This window comes from Schistocerca americana, chromosome 4 (assembly GCF_021461395.2).
Source record: "Schistocerca americana isolate TAMUIC-IGC-003095 chromosome 4, iqSchAmer2.1, whole genome shotgun sequence".
Lineage (NCBI taxonomy): Eukaryota > Metazoa > Arthropoda > Insecta > Orthoptera > Acrididae > Schistocerca > Schistocerca americana.
In genome coordinates, this window is record NC_060122.1 from 521939586 (window position 1) to 521946251 (window position 6666).

Below are 6666 nucleotides of genomic sequence, written 5' to 3' on the forward strand. Positions count from 1 at the left end.
AATGGATGTCCACCAGCGGCTGCGGCGGCGCCGCCTCTGTGGCGCCCCCACGGTCACCGCCATGCTTGCTGCAATGCGTCCTCTGTCCTCTGTCTCTATTTATCTCCGTTAACAGGGTCCTCCAAGTTACTAAGAAACATAGTGCCAAATTGAAGTTCCCCTTCTCTAATTTTCGTAACGAAATCTGACATATTCACACTTTAGCACGCCTTCTATTGTGAATATTTTGTTATTCATAGTTGTCTTGATCGCATTATGAAAGCTTATCTCTTATTATTTGTCCTCAGAAGCAATAACTTGTTACGAAGGTAACACGACAATAGTTTCCCAACGCCTGTCATTGTTGCCATCAAGTGACTGTGCTGGGGATTAAACGACTACTGGTGTTTTACTTTCGTTACAAGATACTGCTGCTGCTGATGACTCATAAGAGTCGAAACCAGTTACTTGTCGCATGTACACAAATGCATTAGTGGGAACTGTAAATAAACTTTTTTTTTTTTTTTTTTTTTTTTAATCGGGATCCGCACCGGCCCCCACTTCTACATAGAGGCTGTTAATTCGGCCCTTTCATTGGTTCTCATTATATTTTGTTTTAGTTGATCGCTGATCGCTATAGATGTCATTTCACGTCTGCTATAATCAGTTTCGATTACTCTATTTAAGTACTGCAGCACCCTCTTTACTTGTCACTTAAGCAATTTTACTTCTTTGGGGCGTAAGTTTGTTTTCGGCCAATAAGAAGCGTTTCAGGGTAGCTGACCATAAGGTCATTCATATTTGAAAGAGAATTGGCAATTACATTCGAGTCTCCCTTCCGTACGGGTTTGCTTGGATGCAAGTTCGTGTAACAATGGTTGGAGAGAAGACTGCATTTGCTGGTGAAGGTGCATGCTGTTGCGAAGATACTAGACTAAATAAAGATCTGGCTGAGATCATTTCGGTTTCTTTTCTGAAGTGAAGCTTAGGTGTAGTGGCGAGGTTATGTTGGCATCGCTGGGTTGAAATAACTTTGCTAGTAGCAACGTGGTTACGTCTTCACGAGTAGTAAAATGCAAGCCCTTAGGTTGCATAGACTTAGCTGAATGGAAGAAGATTATAATATCATACATTACCTTTTCAATTTGCTGTGCCGTAAATTCAGAGACGTTGCCTTCTCCTGAACTGTGATATAGATTTCGAGTGTTCAAAAAACCGTGAGATTAGAACTCAATGTTGCGATTTCCTTTTGTGAATATGAAGATTATGTTCTAGTGACCGTGTGGCTTGTAAGGCATTTTCTTGTGTTCACCTACAATATAAATGCTTATCAAACCGTATCTTTCAGACTTATTTCAACAAATTACTTATCATTATTTTTATTAAAGCGATGCTGCAAATGTACCATGGACCTTGCCGTTGGTGAGGAGGACTTCATGCTTAGCGATACACATAGCCGTGCAGCAGGTGTAGCCACCACACTGACGGGAATCTGTTGGGAAGCCAGACGAACGTGTAGTTACTGAAGAGGGGCGACAGCCTTTCCAGTAGTTGCAGGGGCAACAGTCTGGATGACTGACTTATCTGCCCGAGTAACATCAACGAAAAGTGCTTTTCTGAGCCGTTACTGCGGACTGCTGAAAGCAAGGGGAAACTGTAGGACAAGACGACTAATTAGAAAGCAATGACAATTCGTCTGGAAGTTGAGTGTGGTTGTATCTTTAAACTGCACAAAGGATATTTCTGTCTTAGTATCAGCATGACTTCTATGACTCCTCAAATTTGACACTTGCCAAAAAACGCTATCTTAAATATTACCGCTTATTCCGTCCCCTTTTCAACTAAAATGTGATATTCATACACTAAACAGAAGTAGACATTTCCACAATTCCGGCAAGGTGTAACACATCGATGTTCTGGTTCAAATGGTTCAAATGGCTCTGAGCACTATGGGACTTAACATCTGTGGTCATCAGTCCCCTAGAACTTAGAACTACTTAAACCTAACTAACCTAAGGACATCACACACATCCATGCCCGAGGCAGGATTCGAACCTGCTACCGTAGCAGTCCCGCGGTTCCGGACTGAACGCCTAGAACCGCTAGACCACCGCGGCCGGCGATGTTCTGGTGCAATGTGACCAGAATATGAGCTCAAAGTCAGGGATCAATAATTTTGAAACGAATAATATAGTGATTACTAGGCCCTTATTGTCTGAGCGTGTGCATTCTTCCCAAACTACGTCTGTATATGTCTTCCTGATGCCCACCACGAATATTATAATGACCACGTGGCCAGGCGATGTTCATGATCATGTTCCTGTGTTAAAAAATAGCTATTGTTGTGACTAACTGGCGCCACACAGTTTTGCACAAAACGAATGATTTTGCACTCATACATTGCGAAATCTATTTGGCCACTCACCGAACATCATGTGGTATCGGGCAACAACATATTGTTTCTCTTGCATGATTGGCAGATCGATTGTTGTGAATTTTGACTGAATGGAGTAAGCTATAGATTCTTCCTATGTGAAACTCACGGGCGCAATACGAAAATCATGCATGCAATAGGTTCTGAGATAAAAAGAATATTGACTGGTTCTAGGCCCTAACAGGATCACAATTCTACTGTCGTCATAGTGTTGCGGGACAGTTTCTCTAGAAACGGTCTCACAACATATGCAGACCAGTAATGAAACTTCCATTTAACCACAGTACATAATTCACATCAACCGTGGGACTGGTACGGTCGCAGGTTCGAATCCTGCCTCGGGCATGGGTGTGTGTGATGTTCTTAGGTTAGTTAGGTTTAAGTAGTTCTAAGTTCTAGGGGACTTATGACCTAAGATGTTGAGTCCCATAGTGCTCAGAGCCATTTGCCATAATTCACATCAGGAAAAATGATACGCGGAAATACTAATGATTGTCAGTAAACAACTAATGCAGCCTTGTTAAACTCTTACTTTAAATTCACATTTGCAAGCAATGTAACTATGGGAAAATTTGGTAACGACTTGGGTGATGAAACGGGATGCGGACCCGCTAGGAGGTGTTATGAAAGAACCGTCCTCGGTGCCAGATTCTTGGAAGACTGCAGGGGACGGACCGACACTGGTCACTTGCCACAAGCTTTTGCAGCGCGAAACCACAGCGGAACATGAGATTATTGAATAGACAAACAGAGAGCATCTCCCATAGAGAAAATGTCTGGGAAAATATTTTACGATAGTAAAATGGAGGAAGGAAACTTGCCTTTTTGGTGGGTGGGCACCTTCGAACTCGAAATGCAGAGAGCTAGCCGTTCCTTTACAAAAACACCAAAAGCCAAAGTTAAACATCTAAATGACAGATAACGGACGCTCGGTCCTCGGCCTCTGAAAATGTAAGAGACCATTGAAAACTTTGACTTTGGAAAAACAACATTTACCCAAGGCAAAACCTGCCAGTTTGCCTAAAATAACCAAATATTAAGTTGAAACGAGCCGCCAGATGGTGACGAGGCAGAGTGCCTCACTGACCAGAGAAGGAGGCAGAGAGAGAGCGATGCGACTCTTTTCAGTAGAATATGGTGACACGCTAGTGACTGGTTAATCAATCAGGTTTTGTAAAGTAATTTGATCGATCAGCACTTAGCAGATCCATATCTGAGCCAATCAAAACTCAGTGAGAGGCGAAAGACGGGGAAATGCGAGGTTTTCTTTTAATTGACATTCGATTAAAAGTCAGATCAAGACTCGGAGCGTCCATTGCCAGATCTTTACGCTGAGAGCCACTTGAACTGATGCCCTGGGAACTTAGAAATATTTTGGGCTCGTTTGGACTTAGCCACTGGCGAGAGTCATTGGTTCCACCAATGACCGATTCTGCAGCCACTTCAGCCACCACCTGCTACATTTTACCGATGGCCATTGTAGTCTGGTCCCTTCAACCCCACAAACCAACCAACCTGCTATATTGTGGTGACATCATGTCGCAACCACGAGGCTAGGTGTAGGGAAACTAAAGCTACTTTTTCGTATTATGATTAGTTCAAGCTCCGTTCTGAAGGCTTAGGGTTTTACACTAATGAACAGTTTGCCTTCAACTTCAGCCACAGGTATGACGTATTGTCTCCTGTAGTACTACCTATTTCCCTTAACCTTACGACAATCACTATACATTCCATGATTATATGTAACGTTTTTGCGCAGTTATTAGCACCCCCTCCCCCCCTCCCCCCGAACCCCCGGACCAGCCGGCCGAAGTGGCCGTGCGGTTCTAGGCGCTGCAGTCTGGAACCGCGAGACCGCTACGGTCGCAGGTTCGAATCCTGCCTCGGGCATGGATGTGTGTGATGTCCATTAGTTAGTTAGGTTTAACTAGTTCTAAGTTCTAGGGGACTAATGACCTCATAAGTTGAGTCCCATAGTGCTCAGAGCCATTTGAACCATTTGAACCCCCCGGACCAGCTAAATCAAGTACGCCAAAGATATGATACTGGCACATGTCGCCATTTATTTGTCTACGTTTGTATCATGTTATCGTTGCCTCAGGTTTTCCCTTGTTTAACTATTTTAATAATTCAGAGTGATTGTAACCCTTGTTTCATGCAGTAGTCAGAATTTCCCCGTTTTCAATTCTGGTGGGTACATTTGAAAATGTTGATCGAAGCTTCACGTAATTCATCTGTTTTTTCAACATCGTCCTCCAGCAATAGGCTCTGAGAGGAGCAGACTTGGAGAATTTGGCATTCGAGGACTTCAATCCCGATGGCTGATGCCGAGTTGTACCGATGCCGAGCGCCTGGGAGCAGAATCTGAGGTGTGTAGGCACCGTGTGCCAGCGGGCGATACGTTTCATAAGCACGACATTGCTTAATAGGATGCTAGGCGCCAGCCGAGTTTTCAGACTTCTCGGAACGTAACGGAAGCGCACGTTCCGCTTAGCTGCATTGTGTTATTTCAGCCAGCCGCTTCTCTTTAACTCAAAAGTGGGCGACAGACTTGCGATTGCTTACCCATTGCCAAGCAGGTGTCATTCACATCCTGCATTCTTACCTGACCTTCCGATAGCACAATGTGATCAAAGCAATTGTTTTTGTACCGTCGTGCCGCGTATTTCTTGGCTGAACTCCTTTCAGGTGGTAAATATCTTTGTCCGTACCTAACGTTCTTTGAAGATGTTAGTAAATATTGGGCTGTCCCTTTGAGATGTTTGAGATGTAAATGGCGTGTAGAATCCAGACTGCTATTGCGATATTTATGGGCTTATACTTTGCTTCTTCGTTTCATGTAGTTACAGTAAACATTCAGCCCCTTTTCAATGTGCGTGTGTTGTGTGTGTGTGTGTGTGTGTGTGTGTGTGTGTGTGTGTGTGTGTGTGTGTGTGTTTGTGGCCATGTGGTGTAGTGTGTTTACGGAAAAACATTTTTTTAAGCATCGTGCGTAATAAACATGTCATGCGACGGTAGCACATACACGGGCACACACACACACACACACACAAACACACACACACACACAAACACACACACGCGAAAGGGACAAAAAACAGTATGGGACAGATGACTGTCAAATACATGTCTTATTAGAGTAACACACACAGTTCAAGAAACAATGTCGTTACAAAAATCGTTCAGAGTTCTCCTATGATAAATCGAAAATTCCTGCTCCATAAGCAGTGAAATACCTTACATAACTTAGGTCACAAAAAACAAAGTATGAAAACTGAAAACGAAATGACCTCGATGTGGATCCGTGCTGTTTTTCGTAAATATAGCAGTACCATGTTGGTCTTGTACCTGCAAGCAGAAATACACGGAACATGATTTTCACATAAAAGGAGAAATAGTAAATAAATATTTATAGCAACAAAAAATGAGTGTCACTTACAAGTCGAATATTATATATCTGGTGCTGAAAATCGCCACACAAACTTGTTTAATCAAATGTAATGTAGATTTTCGACACATCCAGTGTAAATACTGTAACTAACGATTTCGTTGAGAAATCCGTCTTCTCTGGGTATACATTAGTTAAGTAGTACGCCAGCATTCTTCTCTACCGTAAAAGCAGCTTTTTATAGCTCTGTTATTTAATAGGTAAACAAAATTTTCTAGCCTTGAATTTACAGATACTTAATCTACTACAAATGATGACGTTTTAGTTCCAATTTTAGTTTTCATTAAATTACTCGAAAACTATTAGAGGTAGCCTAAAAAGCTCACATAGTTATTATTTTTAGGTCTGAGGCGCCTTGTCACGGTCCGTGATACTCCCCCCGTCGGAGGTTCGAGTCCTCCCTTGGGCTTACAATTTTCCACATTTCTAAGTCTAATATTTAGCGCCTTCAATTTTTCTTAAAAACCTGGATTCTCATTACAATTTTTATTTAATCATGCAGAAACTTGCACCAGTTAATTTTGCCATATACCGGCACATTATGACCAATTTCTACCTTTCTAGCTTTATTATTTTGAGCCACTTATTTTTTTCTTAAAACGTTGTATTTGGGAAAACAATTGATCTAATCATTCTAAAATTTGGCATTTAAACCATTATTACTTTAAAGTATATGTTGCCACAGTTTGAAAAAGCAATTTCAACTTTTAATTTTATTCTTAATTACGGTGCAATACTTGGGCGCTACGCGCAGACGCGTTATGATGACGTAGCGCTACTCTCAGTGAACTGGGGTGTAAGTCCT